Raw genomic sequence first — 27,620 nt, 5'->3', positions numbered from 1 at the left:
AGAATCCCGGCGGTGCGGAGGGTGACGGAGGGGTGACGGAGGGTCGTGGCGGAAGTGGTGGAGGGTAACGTTCTGTGTGGTAAAATTGGGCAAGGGATCATAATTCACTAGTTCTTTGCGATCGATGTTTGAAGATTTTACGTAAGCATTGAATTCTAAAGCCCGTGTCCTGAGGAGTTATTGCCTTTTTTCAGAGATATTCTAAAGCAGCGTCCTTCAACCTTTTCTAAGTTCATGCAGCCTTACAGGAGGTTTTGACAAATTCGTGTTCCCTCGCGCCTAGGGTAGTTAAGTACAAAGTATCTACAAGAATATTTGCACCATGCACTCACACTGACTCACTGTTTCAAAGGCCATAGCATTTATTGTTAGAAGTCATGGGGACTGAGAGTTGCATTATCGTACTTTGGCAACCTGCGCGTCTGATAATCCGTGCATGCGGTACGCTTGAGGAATACTTATCACTGTTAATAATACATACAGGCACTATTTATTATTCATCATCTGGAACTCAACACTGGTGATTTAGCAGTAGTCCTTAGTGGTGCCTGTATATATTATTAATAGTGGTAGGTAGTGTTCGCAAACCGTAACGTGTGCATGATTTGGAACACAGCGTTGACGGAAAGGCTGCCAGTGTACGATAATGCAGCTTTCAGTTCCCGTGACAGTGATTATAGTGGGTTTTCGTGGGTGTTTGGGAGGGTTCTCATGGTTGTAATGCGCCTTTTTTGGGGTGACTAGTGCGTTTTCAAGGTATTTTCTCTATTAATGGCGTGGAATCCTTTGCTAAATTATCACTAGCCATGAAAACACCACTGAAAACGTAGGTAAATCTTGGAAGTATTTATGAATATCCGCCCTAACTCGCAATTAAGACCAGAGTAGACATTTCAGAATTTCAGGATCATATTGACACACACACACACACACACACACACACACACACACACACACACGGGAGGGAAAGAAAAAAAAGTAAGGTAGGGGAAAAGAACTCGTGTCGTTAAGGGAAGCACCCTCGAGGGAAGAGAAGCAGAGATGGGACAAACATAGACTTCACCACCACCACCACCACCACTACTACCACCATTTCAGTACCTTCCCCAATACTGACACACACAAAGCTTCCAATTTTCACTTTCTCTCTCTCTCTCTCTCTCTCTCTCTCTCTCTCTCTCTCTCTCTCTCTCTCTCTCTCTCTCTCTTTCTCTACCATCATACATCGAGAGAAAGAACAAAAAAATAGAAAAGGAAGGCAAGAAACAAGGAAGGAGGGAAGGAGGGAAGGAAGGAAGCAAGCAAACAAGAAAGAAAGAAAGAAAGAAAGAAAGGAAGGAAGGAAGGAAGGAAGGAAGGAAAGATAAAAGTAAAAAAAGTAGGAAATTTCACTGATTACTCCTCCTTCGCCATCTCTTATTTTTACCAATCACATTTCTTAGATTAGCGAGTCTATTAAATTATGAGATTTTCCTGGAATGCATGAAAGAGATAGAAAATGAGGGAGAGAGTGAGAGTGAGGGAGGGAGGGAGGGAGGGAGAGAGAGAGAGAGAGAGAGAGAGAGAGAGAGAGAGAGTGAGGGAGTGACAGCAGGTATTATGAAGTGTTATGAAGTGGAAGGGAATGTGAGGAAGTGTTATAGAGTGTGAGAAAGCGAGTGTTATGTATGACGTAGTGCGGGGGAGAGCGAGGGAGAGAGAGAGAGTGAGAGTGGAGGAGAGAGAGAGAGAGGGAGAGTGAAGGAAGTCTCATTACATCCAGATCACACTTCTTAATGTAAAAACTTGCTGACTTGTCTGGATTTTTCTCTCAGTTTGTGAGGAGTGAAATTTATCCGCAGAATTTGTGATGATTCTGCTCTCTCTCTCTCTCTCTCTCTCTCTCTCTCTCTCTCTCTCTCTCTCTCTCTCTCTCTCTCTCTCTCTCTCTCTCTCTCTGAGCCTTTATTCCATTATTTTCAAGCGAGAAAGACAGAGAGAGACAAACGAGATAAAAATTACGTCTTTTTTTCGTGGATAACAAAACAAAAGAAAAGAAAAAATGGAACACACAAAACAAAATCCTTGCACTTTTCCACATGACATTCTCTCTCTCTCTCTCTCTCTCTCTCTCTCTCTCTCTCTCTCTCTCTCTCTCTCTCTCTCTCTCTCTCTCTCTCTCTCTATCTATCTATCTATCTATCTATCTATCTGTTTATCATTCTATTTATTTGTCTGTCTATTTGTCAGTCAGTTTGCCTGTCTATCTATTTATCTATCATTCCATCGATTTATCCATCTATCTATCTGTTTATCCACATTTATTTATCTACTTAACTATTTATCTCTTTAACAATCAATTTATATATCCGTCTATTTGTCCATCTATCCATCCATTTATCTTTCTTCCTACCTATCCACCAAACTGCATACTACCTATCCATCCATCCATCCATCTCTTTAGCCTGCACCATTCCTATTTCTGTCGCTACAAAACAGGCTGATGTGCTTAATTTTCCGCTGCCAATCCTTAATCAGCTTCACAGTGCATCCTACGGCTCGCGCTGCCTCATTCACAGTCAGCCTGGACGCACGTTTAGACTGAGCAATGTTGCCCTTCCTCTAATCCTATTGACACTATTTTCTATCATTTTTTTTTCTCTCTCTATCACTGACCCATTTCATTCATAGACCATATATTTTTTTTTTCCATAGTTACAAACGCAATTTTATTTTTTATATTCTTATACCACAGTTTCAATAAATTCTGTAACCTTGGAAGGAGTCAACAAATTAATCCGCTATCACTTTTTCTTTCTCTCTTTTGCGTCCATGCAAACTATTTTTTTTACAGTCCTCGCATTACTGACAAAAAAAAAGAATAAATAAATAAAATAAAAAAATGTAAACTTCACACCCATGACAGGAAATAATGTTTGCTGACCTTAGTTTTATCAATTTATACATTTCTGCTTTTGGATTACGTGGTGTAGCAGATCTCATATCACAAACAACGACGCACGGTGCTAAACATCTGTTGTAGAGAATCAAGTTAGGTCGGTTAGCTTGGGTTGGGTTAGGCTACATTTAGATCAGTTTCCCCTCTCCCTATTTCCTATGGACTCAACGATGGCCGCTAGAAGAGAACAGTCGGGATGGAGTGGCTTAGGGGCATTAGGTTAGGTTACTGTAGGTTATGTTATGTCTGATCAGGTTAGGTTAGATTAGGTTAGGTTAGTTAGGTTAGGTTAGGTTAGGTTAGTTAGGTTAGTTAAGTTAGGTTAGTTAGGTTATGTTAGGTTACCGTAGGTTAAGTTAGGTTAGGTTAGATTAGGTTAGTTAGGTTAGGTTAGGTTAGTTAGGTTAGGTTAGGTTACTGTAGGTTAGGTTAGTTTAGGTTAGGTTAAGATTAAGTTAGGTTAGGTTACGTTAGGTTAGGTTACTGTAGGTTAGATTGGTTTGGTTAGGTTAGGTTAAGATTAGGTTAGGGTTAGGTTAGGTTAGGTTACTGTAGGTTAGGTTAAGTTAGGTTAGGTTAGGTTAGGTTACGTTAGGTTAAGTTAAGTTAGGTTAGGTTAGGTTAGATTAGGTTAGGTTAGATTAGGTTAGTTAGGTTAAGTTATGTTAGTTAGGTTAGGTTAGGTTAGGTTAGGTTAAATTAGGTTAGGTTAGGTTACGTTAGGTTAAGTTAGGTTAGGTTGTTTTTCATTAGCTTTCCTTTTTCCCTTTTTTATTGTTGTCGTTTTGTTGACTATCAGTTCTCTTCTGTTTTGTTCTGTTCTCTCCTCTTTTTTTTTTTCATCCCATCTCTCTCTCTCTCTCTCTCTCTCTCTCTCTCTCTCTCTCTCTCTCTCTCTCTCTCTCTCTCTCTCTCTCTCTCTCTCTCTCTCTCTCTCTCTCTCATGCACACATCTCCTTGAGTGTTATGGCTTCCCTTCAAGCTTAATAAAAAGGGTGCGGTGCAGGTTAAAAGTACAATTCCGAAAGACACTATAATGTAATGTAATGTAATGTAATGTAATGTAATGTAATGTAATGTAATATGACAAATAATCACCGTAGATTTATACTGCATGGAATTTTGGGAAGCTAAAAAATTAATAAATAAAATAGTAACAATGAAAAATAATCATGACAACAACAACGGCAACTACTACTACTACTACTACTACTACTACAATAACACTGATAATAACAACATATCAAATGCTTATAAATATTCGCATTAGTGCCACAGACATGGAAACTGAAACCTGCTCCACAATGAGAGAGAGAGAGAGAGAGAGAGAGAGAGAGAGAGAGAGAGAGAGAGAGAGAGAGAGAGAGAGAGAGAGAGAGAGAGAGAGAGAGAGAGAGAGAGAGAGAGAGAGAGAGAGATACCACTGGCAGCGAAAGGAGCGAGTCTGTAACCGGAGCCTTATTAATAGTTATATTCTGGCTCTATAAAATCATCTGTAGTTGTTCAGGTAAAGTTATAAGTGTCATTCTTCCCTTAACGATCAGTGCATTGCAGCGTTCAACATGGAATGGCTTTCTCAAGTAAAGTGTTGGGTGACTGTAATAGACTCAGTAATCAGGTTGTTAGTGCCGAGTCAACAGGGAGATTTTAAGAGATTCATTATACTTTTGGATATGGATGATAGAGATATTGGAGTACCTAAGGACGTTTTATACAAGCTGCCACGTGTAGACAGACTGACTTCTTGTAGTTTTATACGAGCAGCCACGTGTAGACAGACTGGCTTCTTGTAGTTTTTCTTGTGTTCTTGTGTTCTTATACCGCCACCCCCTCGTTCCCGGCACCATCTAAGAGAAGGGCAACAATAGTGACCTACACCAAAGGTCTGAGGAGAGGATAATGATAGTAGTCGATAAAATCATAATCTGAGGGACGCACTACTAATAATCACTAGTCTTATCTTGTCCTTCAATGTTTTAACTCCTTCACTGCCAGACAATTTTGTTTCCCCGCACTACCACCTACAACTTTTTAAACTCTTATTTCTACATAACAGTCTCTTGGTTAAAACTTTGGAAACACAAAACTAAGCTCTCATTTCCTCTTCTATTTCTGTGTCTGTGTCTCCTTTCCTCAGGCTTTTTATTTTTATTTTTGTTTTTGTTTTGATCCTTCCAGCGCATGAACAGATAAAAATAAAAGTTATTGACTTGTCTTATTTTTATACTAGTCTCTTGGCTAACTTCGTAGCTTATGAAAACACAAAACTTACTTCCCATTCCCTCTTCTATTTCTGCGTTTCTATCTTATTCTTATAGTCCATTTTATAGTCTAGTCCTCTAAATATTAACAAAAGACGAGCATAGTAGTAAAAAGGATTCCATTATTTTTTTTTTCTTTTAACTATCCATCAGTTTTTTTCGATCACAAATTATTTTCCGTCTCCCAGGTGCACCCCGCGGGAGACTCACCTTAGTAGCTTGGCGTCTCACTAATTAGGCACCGCGCGGTAATTAGCGGCCACGGGCACTGCCACAATTTCCATCTCCACTTGGGAAGAATACTCATACGATTTCCAAGTGAATGGGGAGCTTAGACTTCGCCCATATTATTAGTCAACCCCGTTTTCTGGAGACCCTTGACTGGACTGAAAGTTCTTAGGGTGATTGTACTTGTTTGGGTGACTGGTGGATGACTGTAGTGCGACTGTAGGGTGATTGTAAGGGGATTGTAGGGATGACAGCAGCTAATCATAAAGGAAATTTTAGAGTAATTATAGAGTGACTAGATTATTGCAAGGGTGATTGTAAGAGTGATTGACTGGATAGGTGACTTCGGGGTGATTGTAAGGGTGACTGAATAGGCGACTGGAAGGGTGATTGTTCCTTAGAGACTCAGCGTAAGGCAAAATATTTACTCGAGAATTTCACACACACACACACACACACACACACACACACACACACACACACACACACACACACACACGAGGAAAGATTATCACAATGCAACTTTTTCCTCTCCTTATCTGATTACTTTTCCAAACCTCACCCCAGCATCACCTCCCAAGAAAACCCTCGTAACCTTGCCTTTCTTCGCTCCTGACGCTTTCTTTTATTTTACTTATTTTTTTTCTTCCACCGCATGAAGAGATAAAAAGGGAAGTTATTGCCGTCTCTTCTTTTTACTCAAGTTTCCAGTTCACGCATTCATTACCTCCTTTCTGACCCAGGTAATTTATTTATAAGAGTATCAAGAACTCCCTAACTATCTGCACTGTTTACTGAGAAATGAGACGTAGTAATTCCAGGCAGTGAAATAGAAACATTGGAAAATAAGGGAAGATCTCTCTCTCTCTCTCTCTCTCTCTCTCTCTCTCTCTCTCTCTCTCTCTCTCTCTCTCTCTCTCTCTCTCTCTCTCTCTCTCTCTCTCTCTCTCTCTCTCTCTCTCTCTCTCTGTGTGTGTGTGTGTGTGTGTGTGTGTGTGTGTGTGTGTGTGTGTGTGTGTGTGTGTGTGTGTGTGTGTGTGTGTGTGTGTGTGTATCTGTATCTGTGTGTGTGTATCTATCTACCTCTCTTTCTCTCTTTGTCTGTTTGTGTTCGTCTGTCTATCTCTGACTATCTATATCTTTGTTTCTCTATCAGTCCTATCTTTATTTGTCTGTATGTATGTATATTTGCCTCTCCGTCTATCTCTTCGTGTGTCTCTTTGTCCTTCAGTCTGTGTGTCGTGCTATATGTGCCTGAGTAGGGGAGTCCAGGCACCAGTCAGTCAGGCGGACACGTGTGCAGCGGGAGCCTCGTAATGCACGCCCGCATCTCAGTGCTAACGCTCAAGGCGAACACTAACAGTGGCGCTAATGCTCCCAAGTTGGTAAATATACAAAGTTTGTCTAATACGGTGGGTGGCTAGAGAGAGAGAGAGAGAGAGAGAGAGAGAGAGAGAGAGAGAGAGAGAGAGAGAGAGAGAGAGAGAGAGAGAGAGAGAGAGAGAGAGAGAGAGAGAGAGAGAGAGAGAGAGAATATGTATACGTAAAACAGATAAAGAAATATTCAGGTGGATAAATACAGGTATATAGGGTACAACCAATAAATAAAAATAGATAAATAAAATAGTGTTAATATAAAAATATGAGAAATGAATCTTCCACACTACACACACACACACACACACACACACACACACACACACACACACACACACACACACACACACACACACACACACAAGCTTATCTCGCTCTCCTTTCAGCCTGTCTCGAGACCTTCTTTGGAAATCGGTTGGGGTTTTCTTCTTTCTTTTTTTATATTGGATCCGAGGTTTGTTCCGTCCCAAAACGTCCCTCGGCGCCTTCCACCCTTAGCCGCCCCGCGAGAATAAAGGACGGGTAGGGCACGACAGGATAAGACAGGACAAGACAAGACAAGACAGTCAGGTTCGAAAGACATGGCAAAGTGGGTCAAGTCTGGATCTGTTAAATTTAGTTAGATTATGTTGGTTTGGTTTATTTTGTCGTCTTTCATTTGCCACCGGATGAAAATGCATACCGGTACGCGAGAAGGTGAGACAGTATGGAGGGGGTGACATGGTGGCGAATCAGTTTAGGTTAGTTAGGTTTGGTTGGGTTAGGTTAGGTTTGGTTCGGTTTGGTCTTCCCCGTCCCCGATAGACGCAACGCGGGCAACAAGGTAAGATGGGTGATTAGGTGGGGATTAAGTTAGGTTAGGTTAGGTTAGTTAGGTTACGTTAGGTTAGCTTAGGTTAGGTTAGGTTAAGTTAAGTTAGCTTAGGTTAGGTTAGGTTACGTTAGGTTAGCAAGTTTAGGTTAGATTAGGTAAAATAAGGTTAGGTTAGGTTAGTTTTAGGATGGATTCAGGTTAAGTTAGGTTACGTTAGATAAGGTTAGGTAAAGTTTGGTTTGACTTGCTATCTTCAGCTTGACATGAGAACCTGAGAACAGAGAACACACAACGGACACGAAAAGATACGATTGATATACTTGAGGGCATGGTAAGAGTGCACTTGTAAGCACTGGGTATGATTATAATAGTGCGCGTGTTTGCCGCCAGACGCTGCTCCTCATCTGCCCGCCTGCCTGTTTCGTGGTGGCGGATGACGTGCGACTCTGTTTTCCTCCGTGTGCTGTCCTTAGCGGGCGTCCTTCCTTTCCGCCAGGGCAACGTGTCCCGCGCAGGTCTGGACGAGTCCCCCGCGAGCCACTCAAGCCTCGGGTGTCACTTCTTGTGATTTACTCCGATCTCAAGGCCATTCTTTTTCTGTTTTCCACCAGTTGATATTCTTTTTCCAGGTTTTTGGTGTTACATGAAATTGGATTTTATTTCACTTCCAACATCCGAGCAAACAATAGTGTATGTTTTATTGCTGTCTTGCCGCAGCCTCCTGCACAATACTAAGATTTCCACAGTCTGGCGAAGGCTGTCGGGTTCGCCACACACACTCCGACAAAGACTCATTGGCCGATGTTCTGGCGCTTGCTAATTGTTTATCCTTCTCTCGGCAAAGACAAGAGAGCAGCCACGGCCCGCATCCACCAAACTTGCCTCAACAGCGCTGCACACTAATAGATACGATGGATACGATATAGATTGATAGATATGTAGACACAGAGAGAGAGAGAGAGAGAGAGAGAGAGAGAGAGAGAGAGAGAGAGAGAGAGAGAGAGAGAGAGAGAGAGAGAGAGAGAGAGAGAGAGAGAGAGAGAGAGAGAGAGAGAGAGAGAGAGAGAGAGAGAGAGAGAGAGAGAGAGAGAGAATTAAATGAATGCTCGAGTGAATGATTTGTCATCTGACTGATCAGCGAATAAGTGAATAGTAAATAGACTGATTCATTAATTAAGTCATTCAGTCAGTCGATCAGTCAGCGGGGGAACAGACTGACAGACAGACAGACAGACAGACGGACAGGTATTGCCAAACCCCAGACAGCGTCCCGGAAAAGCTTGTCACTCATGCATCAGTAATCAAGTGAGTTCAGCCTTTGCATCACGGTTTAGTTCCGACATTGTTTTTTCTTTCTTTTTCCAGGAAATCCGTGGCCTTGCAATAAAACAAAGACATTTCTATCCTGGCCTTTGCCTGTGACAGCGTGTCCCTCGCAGCTCGGAGAGAGGGGCGCCCATCCACCTGCAGCCTCGCACTGCCTCCACCTTACCCAACACGTCCCTTCCACACACTCGGGCACTACACGACACGTCGACACGGGCTCCACTGTTTGTCACACAAACACACACACACACACACACACACACACACACACACACAGATCTTTTCTTTACACGACGCTGCAAGAAGCAGAACGCAGCGACGCAATACGGAGCAACGGGCCCACAACACATCCCATGGAAGTGATGTCCTCTACTTCAGCAGCAAATCCCTCCGCTCAGTGCCGCGAGACGCGCTGTTCCGGGGCGCTCCCTGCTCGACAAAACAAATAAAAGTAACGTTACAGTTACACGCCGAGAAACACTTCCGTAACTTTCATAATTTTATTCTAGAAAAGACTGCGTTCGAAAAGCTTTTCTGCGAGGGCATTCGAAATCAGCACAAATTGAAACGAAATTACTTCCTCACACAACTTTTTATTCGTCCCCTTTTTGACTCACCGCTCCGCCCCGCGCATCGCCGCCCACCAGACAATTACTGCCGCTAACTTCAAGTCATTGCCCATGTATTTCCACATTTTCACTTGCTTCCTATAACGATCCCTCTCGCCCTCCCGCCCACACCCATACGTAGACTGTCCCGCGCCTCACTACCGTAACTCATCGCTGCACAACCAACAAACAAGCTAGTAAATATCCGTTCATGAGCCAGGCTTTCTTTTAGCAGTGTATTCTTTACCGTTTCGTCTTGCCTGGACAACTCTGAACAGACTTTAGTTGACGCTATTTCAGGCTTTTCAGGAGTGCTTTCGTGATTACAGTGATGGTTTATTGCAAATGTTTTCAAGAGTGTCTTTCATCATTAAAGTGGAAATTTAAGACGTTCTGTGCATCGCGAGTGGGGGAAAAAAACATCAACGCAAACCTCACTAATCACCTCTGTGGCCTTTGATAATTATCCCGATAAGAGAACAGTGTTAAGGAATGCAAGCCTTTTCCTTCACAGCACAAGGGAGGGAGGCTGCAGGAACACCCCGCCGCTTCACACAACGCAGCACAACACACCACGTTCAAGCTCCATTCCTTTAAGGCTGGACAAGTGGTTCTCGCCTCTTTCTATTCCCTCTCTTTCCTGAATCTGACGTATGGCGTTCTTTACATCTTCCTCCTTTCCCTCCTTCTCGCACTCTTTCTCTCTTTCCGTCCTTTACTCCAATCCAGCACCTTCCATTCTTTTTTTCCGTGTGTGTGTGTGTGTGTGTGTGTGTGTGTGTGTGTGTGTGTGTGTGTGTGTGTGTGTGTAAGACTCATCAGACGTAAATAACATCGATGCTTCAAATGACCACTAATGCATCTCTCTCTCTCTCTCTCTCTCTCTCTCTCTCTCTCTCTCTCTCTCTCTCTCTCTCAAAAAATAAATAAAATAAAATAAAATAAAATAAAATAAAAAGATAAAATAAAGAGGAACACGAATTAGCAATTCAAATTTATGTGAGGTCAAACACACTAAAATGCACAGCGAGAGAGAGAGAGAGAGAGAGAGAGAGAGAGAGAGAGAGAGAGAGAGAGAGAGAGAGAGAGAGAGAGAGAGAGAGAGAGAGAGAGAGAGAGAGAGAGAGAGAGAGAGAGAGAGAGAGAGAGAGAGAGAGAGATTTTGCGGCATAAAATAATGGAGAGAAGAAGCTTGCATTAGAAAGTATAAGTTGGCTGGAGAGACGTGAGAGAGCAAGTAAAAGAAACGCAGCGAGGAGGAAGCAGGAGAATATTGTGTTAGTCGCTACAAATAGCACTACTGTTTCTTCTCCTATATATAGAACTTTTCCTGGAGAGAGAGAGAGAGAGAGAGAGAGAGAGAGAGAGAGAGAGAGAGAGAGAGAGAGAGAGAGAGAGAGAGAGAGAGAGAGAGAGAGAGAGAGAGAGAGAGAGAGAATGTGAACCGGACAGGAGTCAATATAGAAAGTTCACCTTAAAACAATTGTGTCGTGAAGTTTTGCCTAAGGCGGAGAGGAAGGGCAGATTGACAACTTGAGAACGTGCACTCACACTAGCAACTTGAGGTGAAAGCTGCTTACCTGCTTACCACTCTTCCTTACTCTCCGCTACAACTAGTATCTTATAGCAGCAATTTACTCATTGAAACTTGCTCCATCACAAACTGCCATTTTTATTTACAGGATCATGATGTTTCCATAAAAAAAAAATCAGCAGAAAACAAAAAAGGTGATACATTTTCATCTCTGTCCGTGATTTCAACTCATTATCTCGATTACTCTTCCTCTGTCAATAAAGAAATGTGAATCTTTAGCAAGTTTACATACAGTCGTTTTCAGCTTTATTAACTGACTGACTAATTTCAAGTGCTATAACATGACGGTCGTACGGCATCATTCAGTCTAAGGAACACAGGGATACTTTCTGGTCTTAAATTATAATCTGAGGACAAAGCAGTGACACTTAGAAAGTAGAGTGGCCTCTCTTTTGGTTCCTCTAATTCAGTTTTTTTTTTTAGGGGGGGAAACAGGACTGTAAGCAAACTTTTCTTTTTCTTTCTTTTCTTTCTTACTTTATTACTTTTTATTTATTTATTTATCTGTTCATTTATATTTTTTGCCCTAGATAGGTCTCCACATTACATATAAAAAAGCACTCACACACACACACACACACACACACACACACACACACACACACACACACACACACACACACACACACACATTCATGAGCGAGAACAGAGGCGGAAAAATTACATGTAGCATTTACAACAGAAAGAGACGATGCTAACGCAGCCTTGGGGAAGAAATGCTGCACAATAAATATTTTAACCCTTCCACCGCTGGGGTCATCCTTTCTTTGAATTCAGGGCGCTGTGAAAAAAAAAAAATGTTTGCACAGACACTAAGAGGAAAGAGAGATATAGAAGATTAAAATAGTCGTTTCTAGGCCGCAAAATTATTTAGAAGAGACCAACACAAAAATATAAGTGTTTAAAAAAATGCAGGTGATTATGGGGAAACTGTGTAGCAGCGAAAGGTTTAAAATGTTGAAGGAGTTTCTAATGACGGTGCAGAAAAAGTGGAAGTGGCGAGATGACGATCCAGGAGAAACTTCACGAAATATTCACTGCGAACCGAGAGACTTTTAAATAGGCAAAGGAGGAGCAGAGAGAGAGAGAGAGAGAGAGAGAGAGAGAGAGAGAGAGAGAGAGAGAGAGAGAGAGAGAGAGAGAGAGAGAGAGAGAGAGAGAGAGAGAGAGAGAGAGAGAGAGAGAGAGAGAGAGAGAGAGAGAGAGAGAGAGAGAGAGAGAGAGAGAGAGAGAGAGAGAGAGAGAGAGTCTTAACTTTCTACGTTAAAGTTTCCTTCTTTCCTCTGGCCACCTATTTCCATTGTATAACGACACCTCCATGTTCGCCTCTACCAGGACTTGTTTCCACGATTTCACTTACAACGTGACAAAGGAACAACACCTTCCTCCCATGCAAATGTTACTAAAATATTTCACTGCTGTTTTCTTTTCTTTTGTTTCCCTTTGCTTTCCCCTTCACTCTCATCTCTGATCCTTAGTGTTCCGCCCACTGCTGGAAAACTAGACCTAATGACCCATCCAGTCTGACTTACTCCACGCCGGAAATGTTCCTCTTACACTGATATCTTTCGAATCTAATAAAGAACAGCCATCCGATCTATTCTTAGGATGGACTCGCCTAATCTTACCTAAACAAAGTTAACTTCATCTAACCTAATTTATTGCATATCAAATGTGGTTGGGGCGGCTGATCTACGTACAAGTGATTCCATTTTTCCTTCCCAAAAATAATGGCTAATGATTGGTGGGAATGAGGAATAAGGGGCTCAGTACCCCACAATGGGGACTGTGATGAGCCGCCCCTGAGGACCAGCTCAACCTGCCACGCACGACCGATGACGCCTGGTGCTGACTGGTCCAGTGCCGCGGCCTCGAGATCTTTTATAACGGTCGCCTTCAACACAGCCATTAATCACATAATGCCTATTATGTGTGTGTGTGTGTGTGTGTGTGTGTGTGTGTGTGTGTGTGTGTGTGTGTGTGTGTGTGTGTGTGTGTGTGTGTGTGTGTGTGTTTCCGCATTTCCTTCAAGGGGAAGGGAGAATGTTAAACACTAGACGCCAATCGCGTAGGGGAAGAGCAGGGGCTCTTCCAGCTCACCAACACAGCAGCAGCGCGCCTCGGAGGCTGGCGCGGTGCACGCCGCAATCGACCTCATCACAGCCTGATGACAGACATTCATGGGTTCTTCGTGGCCACTCATGTGAAGTTTCCGCTTGGCAAACTCAAATGCTGTATACACACAACAACAGTTTGGTCCCACCAATGGAAACCTCACATATAAGCGATGCAGCAGCAGCAGCAACAGCAGCAGCAGCAGCCGTGTTCACGGTGTAGCACGGTCCGCTGCACCGCTGCACCGCTGCAAGGCGTCCCGAGAGATCAGGGAGCTGACACCGGCACACCAATACCAGAGGCGGGTCCTCGCTCCTCAGTACTACCCCGCAGCTCCACGGTGCAGGTCACGGCCTTGTACCTATTACGTTTCCACGAAGTCCTGACCCCTTGTCCCTCGAGGCGTGACCTGAAGTGTGTCAGGAAACACTCGCCATGACTTTCTTTTTGTCCCAAACGTTTAAACAAAGTCTTGTCTTGCTTTGTTGCTGTCCAGTGGGCCGTGGACACCATTCCGTCGCCGCCTGCTGTGAATAGAGTTCTATCAACGCCTCAGGGTTACCCACACCCCAACTCTCGCTCAGTGGCCAGCGCCTCGCCTCGCGTACCCATCCCGTGCTACAGCTGTCTGACGGGGCACTATTATGGCGGCTTACTTACTGCAACCTTACCTAACTAACTAACCTTTATTCCGGCACACACACACACACACACACACACACACAGAGAGAGAGAGAGAGAGAGAGAGAGAGAGAGAGAGAGAGAGAGAGAGAGAGAGAGAGAGAGAGAGAGAGAGAGAGAGAGAGAGAGAGAGAGAGAGAGAGAGAGAGAGAGAGAGAGAGAGAGAGAGAGAGACAGAAAAATAGGCAGACACAAAGACACAAAGAGAAAGAGACAGAAAGACCGCCGGACAGACGGACAGAGACAGTGTGACTGAAAGAACGGTGCTTTCATCATTAAGGAGTGCGATGAGAGGAAAGGCAGTTAGCATGGCAGTGAAAAAAGACACTTAGGAAATGGCATAATAGTTTCCACGGGAGCCAGTGCAGGAGAAGAGAGACCCGGACCTGGCTGGAGCGAAAGACAAAGGTTTTGGATTCCCGCCATGGAAATGAGTGAAAGATGACTGGGGTGTGAGCGGCGTGAAGGGGGAGAGAAACGAGTACACACACACACACACGCATAGGGCAAGGCTACGATGACCAGTTAGGAAGAAGCTATGTAGTGGTGAGGTCTGTGAAATTCAACACTGTAAGAAAATTTTGTTAGCCCTGGAGATTGAGTGAGATGGTGTGGTTACCTGAGGGAGAATACATGAAGATACGTATGCATAACGTTATACCAGAGGGGAATAGAGGCTGTCAGTACAGGAGAAAGATAAATTGTGAAATGTAAGGACACAGCGCTAGAGGATTTGTGGAGGGCTGAAAGAGAGAGAGAGAGAGAGAGAGAGAGAGAGAGAGAGAGAGAGAGAGAGAGAGAGAGAGAGAGAGAGAGAGAGAATGTGCGTGCGTGTCAGTTTGATACTTTCTCTCTCTCTCTCTCTCTCTCTCTCTCTCTCTCTCTCTCTCTCTCTCTCTCTCTCTCTCTCCCAAAACTCCCCTGCACATTGCGATTATACTAACACCTCTCAATATAACGCTACTCTTTCCGATCCTCACTTTCCGTTGGTAAGAGAGCAGCGTCAAGGCGACCAGTGACACACCCAGTGAGTATTCTTGACCCGTATTCAGAAACGCTTTGCTCTCTCATCACGACTATTTTCAAAGGCCAAAGAGATTATGAGCCGGATTCTCAAGAGTGTTTCCCCCGTTAATAATGTAGTAATCTTGTTAATATGCCATTAGAACCATAAAAACATCCTTAAATACCCGCGTAACTTGAACTAGAGCCTTCTGAAAGTTGTCGGGAAGCAGCCAAAAGTGTTTCCTTGTCTCACGCTGCCGTCCACCACCAGGCAGTCGTCACTCGGCCCTCTTACGCCTGCCTGCCTCCCTCATGCCTGGCCGCCGCGTGTCCGGGGCTGCACCACCGACCGTCACTCACACAGCACAGCCTGTCTATACTCCCGGTCTTTGATCTTTCTAAGTACTCCGGGACCCTCGCTGCTTCCCTCCCTTTTGTAATATGAAGACAACGGAGGCTGGGGCGTAACATGCGTTATGGAGGAGTTTGTAGGCCAGTGGGAATGATTCCTCGGAGCCCTAGGGTGGCAGGGCCCATCCAGCAACCCAGCCGCCCAGCTCCGCCAACTTCACTTTCAGTTCAGTGCCTCGAGGGAACGCGGCCCGTGGGAAGGTGAAATACCCAATATACATGAAGGCTCAACAATGGCAATAGTAAACAAGGAGTGGTAGTAGTCCTAGTAGTAGTAGTAGTAGTAGTAGTAGTAGTAGTAGTAGTAGTAGTAGTAGTAGTAGTAGTAGTAGTAGTCTATCCATATACCAGAATGACATCCTAACTTAAAAGCTGATTCGTCGAGAAAAAATACCACACTCGGCTTCATTGTAGGAATAGAACTATTAGGAAATTCAACGGACGAAGTAAATAGTGATATCAAAACAAAAGGCTTTACTCCTCATGAACAACAACAACAACAACAACAACAACAACAACAACAACAACAAAAGCAACAACTGAGAATAATTTCACTCGAGAAAAAAAAAAAAACAGATAAAGAAAAGTAACAAAAACTGTCAAACATTCATTCATCTACTTTACAAAAGAGAGAGAGAGAGAGAGAGAGAGAGAGAGAGAGAGAGAGAGAGAGAGAGAGAGAGAGAGAGAGAGAGAGAGAGAGAGAGAGAGAGAGAGAGAGAGAGAGATTGCGGGGGAACTAAAACGAAGGTGAGGAGGAAGAGAGATAAAATACAACTTAGCCCTTCCCTCTTTGCCTGCATTTGGTGGCGAGGCTGACGGGGTGCCCGGGAATAATGGTCGCGCCACTGCACCATCATATATTAGAGAGCGAACCCCCCTTCCCCTCTCCCTACCGCCTCTCCCTCTTGCCACCACCACCACCACCACCACCGCCACCTGCACGCTGAACTCAATGTAATACAACCTAACACATTATTTTTTCCCTTTCTGTAATTTTAAATGCAAATCGCCTTCCTCCTTCTTCTCCTCCTCCTGCTCCTGCTCCTCTCGTTCTTTTGTTATACCTATTCCTCTTCTTCTTCCTCATCCTCCTCCTCCTCCTCCTTCTCTTACTCTTTTGTTTCTCCTCCTCCTCCTCCTCCTCCTCCTCCTTGCACTCTTGTTCCTTCTCTTCCGCCTCTCCCTCTTGTTATTATTGTGTTTTCGTATTCTTTCTTTTCTTTTTCTCTATTTCTTATTCTTATTCTCCGTTTTGTTCTTCTTCTTCTTCTTCTTCTCATTCTTATTCTTGTTTCTTGTTTCTTTTTTCCTTTTTCTCTTTCTTCTTCTCACTGTTATTCATTTCTTCTTTATTCTTTTATTATTTTCCTCTTCTTGTTCTTTTACTTCACCTTCACTATGTCCTTGTCCCTCCTCCTCCTCTTCCTCCTCTTCATTTTTTTTCTTCTCCTTGTCCCTCTTCCTATTCTTTTTTCCTCTTCCTCCTCGTCCTCTCCTTCCCCATCATCCTCCTCCTCCTCCTCTTTCACTTACTTTTTTTTCCCTGTTGCTATTAAAAGTTTCCTCACGCCGCAACTACTCGTTTTAAGTAGGTTGCCTCTCTCACTGAAGGGAAAAATCGCGTACATTTTGTTTATTCTTTCTCTTATTCACTTTCTCTTTTCGCTATTACTGTTATTGGATGAATTATGAATGCCGTGTTTCAGATTTTTTTTTTTTTTTTAAGATGCTAGTTTTGGTTTATTTTTCTTCATCATTGCTGTTATTAAGAGCTAATGAATGGACGCACGCACACACGCACACCTTCTCTCCACCCAACACACACACACACACACACACACACACACACACACACACAAACACACACACACACGAACGCGGTATACACAAATTAAAAGAAAATAAAACTGTGATGATATACGATTATTTAGAATTAAAACTTGGAACATTATGAGCTTGATTCAGTTGTGTAAAATGCAAATAGGTACGCACAAATAGGCCAACACACACACACACACACACACACACACACACACACACACACACACACACACACACACACACACACACACACACACCAGTACTTATAGTCACCGTAGCAAAGAAACATCTAATTTTAACCTATCTTGGAAAGGTCAAAGATAAGGAAGGTATTTATATAAACATTCCTTGCCTTTATGTCCCCCAGCTTTAATTTCCTCCTGCCAGCAAGATTAGATCAAACTTGCTGTATTCTCTCCTCCTCAGACCTTCCCAAGACAGTGTTTAGTTCCGTGATGTCAGGGATTCTACTTTGTTTTATCTTGACTCATTCTAACAGGTTGCGGTATAAGTTACTGGGTCTTTCAAGGGTCTTTTCATGGTTCTGGCGATAGTTTAACAAGGATTCTTCATCAATGGCTGAAAAGATCGTGAGAACCAGACTAGTTATCTATGTATCCTTCGAAAATAGTCATTATGAGAGAAAAAAAAGCACCTATTGGAAGTCATCTGGGTCTTTAAGGTGGCTCCATGATTCCGGCGACTGTTTATAAAGTACCTTGCATCTTTCATCGATAAAACACCGCGAAAGCCTAACTAATCGTCTCCGGATTTTTTTTTTTTCTTAACATTTCTTATGAGAGAACAAAGCGTTTTAAGAAGACGAGTCTTTTTGGTCTTTTTGACACTGGTGGTGTGTTTAACCTTATCCTTCGTTCTCTCATGATTACTGACAGAGCTTCATGTTACTCAACAACTCATTACATGAAGAACGATAACCGTGTGATTTTTTTTTTTTAACTCCCAAGAGTGACTTACCTGTATACTGTGAATGGAAAAAAAATAGTTTTGGTTGAGACTCTGACTGGAAGGAAAAAGATTTACTTGATAATCTGATCGGAAGGGAAAGTTTACTTCACACATATCTGCAATTTGCCTGGAAGAAAAAAATTTACTTCCTAATTTCATTATAACAAAAAGCATTTACTCCTGAATCTAACATAAAGGGAAACTGTTTACTTAATAATCTGACTGGATGAGGAAAGGTTTATCAAACTGACTGCAAGCAAGAGAATTTATTCCATAATCTGACTAAAAGGAAAAATGTATACCTGTCAATTTAAATTCAAGGGAAACAGTTTACTCTATAATTTGACGGGTAGAGGAAAGGTTAACTTGACAGCCTAACCCTTAACCTATACAGCAGCCACGCTCCCTCAGTCTTCAGGTCAGCTCCCGTCTGTGCGCCGGCTGGTGGAAACCCTGAGTCAACTTTTTTAATGAGCATGAAAACGTGAAGCTTATCTCGCTACTCATATTTGTTCCTTCAGACTAAGGGACCAAGGCGGGCTATTGACTCGCTCTCATAACACTAGTATGAAGACAAAGCACCATCATGAAAGGATACACACGGAGCACGGCGCAAAAATAAAAAGAAGAGGAAGATTCACTGAGCAAGGCAACCAGTGACCTCAAATGAAGGTTGACCAGAAAACTGCACCACTGGACAAGAAAAATGAAAGAGATGGCTTCCCTTTAATTAAAAACAGCTGCCCAAAAGACGTGGTTCTGCAAAGTGTTCCAGAAAAAAAAAAAGAAAAGCCAGTCTCAATATTGATTTTTATTCGATTTACTACAAAATGCTCGCGATAAAAAAAAAAATTAATTAATTAATTAAAAAAAAACTATCAGACAGCTGCCTCCATCCACTATACCCTCAGTTCTTGTCTTTGGGGAGCTCTCAAAATAAAGTTCTTCACTGGTCCATATATTGATTTCTATTCGACATACCTAAAATGCTTCAGGCAAAAGCTCCATATCAGACAACTACTTCCATCCACCACATCAGTTCTTCTTGAGTCTTTGCGGCACTCTGAAAATAAAACACTTCACTGGTCTACACATTGACTTCAATTCGATTTACAAACATGAATTTCACGAAACTCTGCAACAGGACGTCCTTTGACAACTGTGCATCTGAAGGGAGAAGTGGTCCTTTCTACCCTAACACACACACACACACACACACACACACACACACACACACACACACACACACACACACACACACACACACACACACACAAAGCAACAGCACCACTGCCAGCTAACCCCTGAGTATTTAGGAGGCCGAGGGAGCGACGCACACCACTCGCTGGGAAAGGACGTGCAGTTGAGGACCCGGCGAATAGAGGAAGGATTGGACCAGCAGGTGGGCGGCGGCGAGGCTACAAGCACCGCGCCAGCACCAACAACCAATGGACGGGGCAAGGGAGGCGGGAGTGAGGGAGAGGGCTTGTTCCATATTCATAGCATAGTTGTGCTGAGCCGAGAAAGACCTGTGTTCATTTCATTAGCTTTTCATCGTCTCTCGCTCTCTTTGCATTCACCACAATACTGCAACGAATCTTCTGTTGGTGTAGCGTAACTTGTGAGCTATTTAATGCCTTCGTTCGTTTCTTTTTTTGTTTTTTCCTTTCTTGTGCTTCTCGTATCGCATGTTACCTTCTCCCTCTTCCTTGCATTTTTCTGTTTTCATTCTCCTTTTACGCTTTCTCTCTTTTTTTTTCCTTTTTTTGTTATTTCTCGTTTTGCTCAGTCTTTTTCCTCGTTCTCGTCCTCCTTCTCTTCCAATCCTTCTGTTCTACCTCTTTTTCTTTTATATTTATTTTCCTCCATCGTATTTTTCCTTCCCATATTACTTTCTTGTTGCTGCTGTTGTTACTCCTCCTCCTCCTATGATTTTTTTATTGCTCCTCTTCCCTTCTTTCTTGTATTCCTCCATTCTGTATCACTCTCTCCTTTTCCCCCTTTTCCCTCCTTTTCCACCACCACCACCACCACCACCACGCTGCCACTTTAAGTCTCCAGGTAGCAGCCAGAACATGATTTTGTACTCGTTCTCGTCTTTTCCGTGCCCACTCTGTTCCTCCTTTCCCGCGCTGAGAGGCGACGAGGACCTTCATGCTTTAATCCCCCCACCGGAGAACCGCGGTACCGTCAGCCTTTGTGACTCTCTTTGCCTGTCAACTCTTCAAAGCGGAGGATTATCTAGAAAGCTACGGGTGGATGTGTAAAAGTAACATTGTAAGATAGATTTACCGTTTTTTCTTCCATCTTTCTCTTTGCTTCTTTGTCTCTTTGTCTTTGTCTCTCCCTTCTTTTTCATCTTAACCTTCACGAATTAAGCTTTACACTAATAACTAGAAAGCTACTGTGTATTTGTATTTTGATGTTATTTAATGGGGCTTTTGTCAGTTTTTTTTTCTCTCTCTCTCTCTCTCTCTCTCTTTCCTGGTCGTCTTTCCTTCTCTTATATTAATTTCCTTCGTGTCTTTCTTGAGGTGGTAAGCCGCTGCTGCCCTGTGGCTATGTGTGTGGTGGTAGTAGTAGTAGTAGTAGTAGTAGTAGTAGTAGTAGTAGTAGTAGTAGTAGTAGTAGTAGTAGTAGTAGTAATAGGAGTAGTGGTAGTAGTGGAAGTATTAATAGAAGTAGTGGTAGTAGTGATAGTAGTAGTAGTAGTAGTAGTAGTAGTAGTAGTAGTAGTAGTAGTAGTAGTAGTAGTAGTAGTAGTAGTAGTAGTAGTAGTAGTAGTAGTAGTAGTAGCAGCAGCAGCAGCAGCAGCAGCAGCAGCAGCAGCAGCAGCAGCAGCAGCAGTAGTAGTAGTAGTAGTAGTAGTAGTAGTAGTAGTAGTAGTAGTAGTAGTAGTAGTAGTAGTAGTAGTAATAGTAGTAGTAGTAGTATAGTAGTAGTAGTAGTAGAACAACAACAACAACAACAACAACAACAACAACAACAACAACAACAACAACAACGAATAATAATATGGACTTCGGCACGAGTATTGAAACATGCCGAGCTACAATACGTACGTCCCAGTATTGAGTTAGAGTGAGTCAAAGGGGTAAATTATAGCACGCTCCATATATCTTGTACGGGGAATAATTTAGTACCTTGGTGACATCACAGTGCATCCCTTGTGACGCGGGAGACATTCCTTCCACCCCTCTCACTGCAGCACAAACAATTAATAGCACTAGAGGTAGTACATGAAATCTTTTATAAACATGTGCAAGGATGATGGGGGGCTTAAACACAGAAGAGATTTTCCAATTTCTGTCCAGTTTAATGATTGGAAGTGGCTGCAGAACAAGTGAAGATGCCTCAGTGTTTAATAATTAAGGAAAAATGCAGCAGATAGCAATGAAAGGGTTAAGAATGAAATTAATAAAACAAACGGAAAGTTATAAAAAAGCCAGGACACATACACGCGGCAGTCATTATAAAACACTTTTATTTACCTACCAACAACTTCCATAGCTTTATCTAATCTTTTAAAAGCTCCTCACTGACTCGGCACTAACAGCCTGATTATTGAGTCTATTCGAACTATTTTTTTTACTCTTTTGAAGGCTAATTTATTCTTCTCTCTCTCTCTCTTTTTTTTTTTTTACCTTTTCAACCTATAACCTGTTACTTCCAGTCTTATCCTTATTGCTAACGCTAAGAATTCTGTCTACATCATCTTTCTTATATCTCTAATGCCACTTGAACACCCCTATCAGATTTCATTTTCAAATCTATTCAACCTTCAGTCTGTTAATTTCATTCCTACCATCATTATTAACATTAAGAATTCTGCCTATATCATTTTTTTATATCCCTCATGTCATTGCATACCTCTATCGATCAGCATTATCTTCACTACCTTCCTTATATCACTTGAATACCTCCATCAAGTCTCCTTCTTTTCATTACCTTCCTTATACCACTTGAATACCTCCATCAAGACTCCTTCTATAAGTCTTTTTTCAACGTTCAACTAGTTAATTCCAGTCCTCATCATAAACCCTAAGAATTTTGACTATATCACCTTTATTATGTCCGTTATGCCACTTGAACACCTCTATTTATCTACGTTATCTCTGTTACATCCCTTATACCACTTGAACACCCCTGTCAGATCCCGTCTCGCTTCAGTCTATCCACCGCCTGGCTGGGAGCACCACGCAGACACCGCCACTCCACACACTGCCTGCCGCTTGACGCACCGCTGCCACAAAGTTCCCGTAATGGGCCGAACAACATGGGGTGATCCTGGACAGCACGGCCTCATTCTCCTTGCCCTTGAATTCAGCTGAACTCTTCCTTCTGGTTTTAATTCCCTTTCTTCCTTGTCTTATTCGTCCGCCTCTTATTTTTATGTCGTTTACGTTGCTGTTGTCGTTGTCGTCCTCGTCTCTCTCTCTCTCTCTCTCTCTCTCTCTCTCTCTCTCTCTCTCTCTCTCTCTCTCTCTCTCTCTCTCTCTCTCTCTCTCTTCTTTTCTTTTTCTTTTCGTTTCCTTTTCGTCTTTATTTTCTTTTTCATCATCTTCTTCTTCTTATATTATTATCATTATTATTATTATTATTATTATTAGTAGTAGTAGTAGTAGTAGTAGTAGTAGTAGTAGTAGTAGTAGTAGCAGTAGTAGTAGTAGTAGTAGTAGTATCATTTTTCTCTTATCCTCCCATACATTCTTTTTTCATTTCTCTTCTTCATTTCCTTTTCTTTCCTCTTGCTTTCTTTTTTTCCTCCTCCCTCTCCACCTATTCCTCCTTCCCCTCTTTTACTCTTCTAACTTCTCCTCCTCCTCCTCCTCCTCTTCCTTCTCTTCCTTTTATTCCCTTATCTTCACGTTTCATCCAGGTCTTGTATTTCTCCTCCTCCTTCTCCTCCTCCACTCCATTCTCCTTCTCTACCCCCTTCTCCTCCTCTTCCTTCTCTTCCTCCTATTCCCTTATCTTCACATTTCTTTCCAGACCTATATTTCCCCTCCTTCTCCTCCTCCTGGCCACTACACATCTCTTTCCTCTCCTGTTGCCCGCGTCCTTCCCTAACCAAAACTTTTCCTTGCAATTCTCGTCCTTGTCCTCCCCCACCACCTTCCCTTCCACTCCCTGGGCCTCCTCTACCATGAAACTTTTCCTTGCGGTCCTCCTCCTCCTCCTCCTCCTCTTCTCGTCTTCTTTTTTCTTCCTTCTCTTTCTCCTCTTCCTCAGTCTCCCTGCTAGAATTTTTTCAGTCATTCTTGTCCTTTTTAAAAATTTATTTGCAATTGTGTGTCCATCTCTCTCTCTCTCTCTCTCTCTCTCTCTCTCTCTCTCTCTCTCTCTCTCTCTCTCTCTCTCTCTCTCTCTTGCATTCCTACCTTTCAATTCTTAACCATTACAACAAGCATTCCTTTACGACCCACTCTTCAACACTCTTTTAACGGGGGATCTTCTGGCTGGTTAAGAGTGGAGGTTTTACACACGGGAACACGGGAGCCACTGGGAGAACACGTGGGGACTTTCGGCTGGGGGTAAAATGGTGCGCCAAAAGATTCAGGGCGACAAGACTGCACCATTCTGTTCTTCGGGAGAGGGAAGTTTAGGTGCCCCTCGACGACTGGTTACTGTTGCTCGTACTTCTCTTGTTCCTTGTCGTTGTCCTCCTTTTCTTCCTCCTCCTCTCCTTTACTTTTTCTTCTTCTACTTCTTCTTCTTCTTTCTCCTCTACACTATATCAGAATTAATTTTCGAAGCCTGATGCCGCTGCGAGACCGTGATAAGGGGAGTGACTCTATCATTCCCACACAGGAGGCGACTTGATCACTAATTTACTGAAGAGCGACCTGCATCCACACATCATGACGCCGACACGAGAAAATAATAATCTTAACCTCTTTTCTTACAACGACAGAGAACTTAGTCAACAATATCGGTGATGGTCCAGTCTTCAGTACCAGTCACTATCGAAAACTCACGTTCAGTACCAAATTTGATGATAGTAAAATGAAAGGAAGCAAGCAAAAGGTGCCAGATTACAGGAGCTAAATTTTACTCAACCCCGATCAGTTCTTGAAAACACAGACTGGAGCGACATGTCTAAGGAGCAAAACATTAATGGAAGGTGTTCAGCACAAATTTGAACAAAGCCGTAAGCTCATGTGTGCCGCTTCGTAAACGACGTTCTGGGAAATCAAACAAACCAAAAATGGTGACACACAGACAAAAGAAAACACTCTCAAAAAAACACGCATACACTACACACATAACAACCGGCAAATCAAACCAACAAATTTAAGTTCCACAGAATTCACCGTGAAAAAAAAGACATCAAACGTAGCAAGAAAACACTAAAACACATTACGAAAGCGAGTAAATCAAACCTTTAAGAATTTTACATTTACATAAACAGATAAAAAGACCAAAAATTGCGCGATTGGCCTTCTTGTGAAAGCGGAGGGCAATCATACAAGCGATAGGCAGATACTGAGATAAGCAGACAGACAGACAGACACAGATAAAAGTTGATGATGATGTGTGAAGTTGTCTGTATCTTTGTCATGAAATCTACTGGAGGTTTAGCAATGTACAAAAAACTATTTCTCCATTGTCATTCTTCCTTTCACCGGGTTGTTTAATGTTACAAGGTTCTATTTATTTTTTTCTCTCTCTCTTCATTTCCCTCCATTCCAATACGCGTGTTTTCATGTGAGTCGCGTGGCCTTCTAATCACCAACCTAATTAGCGAAACTGCAAATTTAGCAATAATCTAATCAAAATTAATGAAATGCCTTGTATATACAGAGTTTGTGCGATTGGTGAATAGGTAATGCTCTCTCTCTCTCTCTCTCTCTCTCTCTCTCTCTCTCTCTCTCTCTCTCTCTCTCTCTCTCTCTCTCTCTCTCTCTCTCTCTCTCTCTCTCTCTCTCTCTCTCCGTAATCGATATGATTATGACTTCAAAATTATTTATTATTCCACAGCTACGATTACTTAATTTTTTTTATTTATTTATTCATCTGTTCATTAATTATGTCCATATTTCCATCCTAAAATATAATTACTGTCATTATTTATAAATTTTTAAACGCTTAATCGTAAGAATATAGAAGAATGGGGGCACACACACACACACACACACACACACACACACACACACACACACACACACACACACACACATTTCACAATCTTCTAATTCTTGGGACTATGGAAGCACACACACACACACACACACACACACACACACACACACACACACACACACACAAACACTTCGTAAGCTTTTAATTCTTGAGACTATGCAAGTAAAACACCCACCCACCCACCCACCCACCCACCTACCCACCCACCCACACACACACACACACACACACACACACACACACACACACACTCAGGCAGCTCGTTCTAGCCAAGTAAGGGAGAAGAATCGAGGGAGGGAAAATTATGAGGCAAAAAGTTTTATAATGGTCATAAATATCGTTAAGTGAGTAGCGAAGAAGAATAGCAACAACAGCACGGGGATTAAAAGTGAGTTATATCAGGTAATGGAAGGGAAGGGAATGAAATTTCAGCTTGTCTTTTATCTATGCATTTATTTACCTTTGTGGAGTGTCAGGGAGGGATGCTTGTGTGAAGAAAGAGCGATAAAGGATAATTTGCTAATGGATGAGTGGATGGACAGAGAGAGAGAGAGAGAGAGAGAGAGAGAGAGAGAGAGAGAGAGAGAGAGAGAGAGAGAGAGAGAGAGAGAGAGAGAGAGAGAGAGAGAGAGAGAGAGAGAGAGAGAGAGAGAGAGAGAATGTCACATGAATAAAAATTAAAGAATTAGTTTTTGTGAATGTGTGCCCTACATTTCATTCCATATTTCTTTCTTTTGTTTTATTATCCACCAAAACCATGTAATATTTTTTTTCCTCGTTTGCCCCTCTCTCTCTCTCTCTCTCTCTCTCTCTCTCTCTCTCTCTCTCTCTCTCTCTCTCTCTCTCTCTCTCTCTCTCTCTCTCTCTCGTATGAAAGTAATGGATTAAAGGTTTAGAAGAGAGAGAGAGAGAGAGAGAGAGAGAGAGAGAGAGAGAGAGAGAGAGAGAGAGAGAGAGAGAGAGAGAGAGAGAGAGAGAGAGAGAGAGAGAGAGAGAGAGAGAGAGAGACAAACGGAGAATCAGCACGGATACATTCAATAACAGTAAATACTTATCACTCTTCGGCCCCACTCTCAACACATCCTGACCAACACTCTGCTCTCAGTGTGGACCATTTTCCCTCAAGACTTCTTTAATTTCCTCTGAATACTTGTCACGAAAACCGAGGACAGTTCTCTTAAATTAACAGTCGATGGAGCAATTAACAGCTGCAACCATACATATGTATCTCTTCCGTGTACAGCTGTGTAAATATAGTAATTACGTCGTAAAATGCCTGCTTTAAACTCTCTTCACTGTAGTCTGGTCAAAACAAACAAAAAAGAAAAGTTCGTGATCATTTTCTAACTGTACAATATCTCACGTTTTATTTATAAACAGAATTTTTTTTTTTTTTTTTTACGCAGAAAGCTCGTTAACTCACCACTCCCTTAAAAAAAAAATAAATAAATAAAAAAATGAATAAATAAAACATAATATTACCAAAACGGAACTAAAAATAAAGTACAAAACGGTCATTTCTGGTACAAACAAAATAAAATCGTGAAAACCTAACATGAATGCAATAAAGAAAGTCACAAATGAAAGAAGGGGAGAGAGAGAGACGGACTAGAAGAGAGGAGGCAGAACGCTGGTCAGGGGAGGGATGGAGTCAGCGGGGTGGGAGGTCTGGCCAAAGACAAGAAATAACCTGAATGGCTGCACGAGTACTTACACACCTTTATTGGAGAGCGGCTACCACTCGCCACTTCATGTTACAAGGGTGGAGAGAGAGAGCCTTGGGAGCGTCTGATGGAGGAAGAGGAAAGGGAACATAAGATCATGACGGAAGAACATACACAGGAAATCTGCAAAAAATATATATATATATATATATATATATATATATATATATATATATATATATATATATATATATATATATATATATATATATATGAAGGAGTCGCCAAAAATAAAAAGATCATTTGCCCCCCAAAAAAAAAAAGTTAGGAAATCTGAAAAAAAAAACAAAAAAAACAGCAGGCCTACATGTGGCAGCTACTGTGTCAAACATGCATACTTAAAAATCCACCTATCATCCCTATCCATAAATTTATAAAGTCTTTTTAAACCCCTATGTTGACTTTTAGCAACATAATTAATAAGAATACTCCATTCATCTACCATTCTATTTGTAAACCTATTTCTTCGTACCGTAACATAACCTAACTAAACCTAACGCAACCTCACCAAACTTTATAAAACTTAAACCCGTTACTTTTCGTTTTCTAACCCTAAAGATCTTACCTGCATCACCCATTTTATATGCTAAAAGAGAAGAAAC

At 42.2% G+C, this 27,620-nt stretch overlaps 1 protein-coding gene and 1 long non-coding RNA gene across 3 annotated transcripts in view; one reads left to right on the top strand and one right to left on the bottom strand.

Moving 5' to 3' along the window:
* Positions 1–27,620, top strand: part of LOC135114341 (voltage-dependent calcium channel gamma-5 subunit-like) — a 157,418-nt gene that overhangs the window by 34,528 nt on the left and 95,270 nt on the right. The gene's annotated exons all lie outside the window — the stretch shown is intronic.
* Positions 1–27,620, bottom strand: part of LOC135114359 (uncharacterized) — a 144,478-nt gene that overhangs the window by 50,865 nt on the left and 65,993 nt on the right. Inside the window, exon 3 of the long non-coding RNA XR_010275492.1 lies at positions 27,013–27,082. This is a non-coding gene — a long non-coding RNA (uncharacterized LOC135114359). The remainder of the gene's footprint in view (positions 1–27,012; positions 27,083–27,620) is intronic.

Source organism: Scylla paramamosain, chromosome 2 (assembly GCF_035594125.1).
Source record: "Scylla paramamosain isolate STU-SP2022 chromosome 2, ASM3559412v1, whole genome shotgun sequence".
NCBI lineage: Eukaryota > Metazoa > Arthropoda > Malacostraca > Decapoda > Portunidae > Scylla > Scylla paramamosain.
The sequence above is the reverse complement of the archived record's forward strand: the minus strand, read 5'-3'. Positions and strand labels throughout refer to the sequence as shown.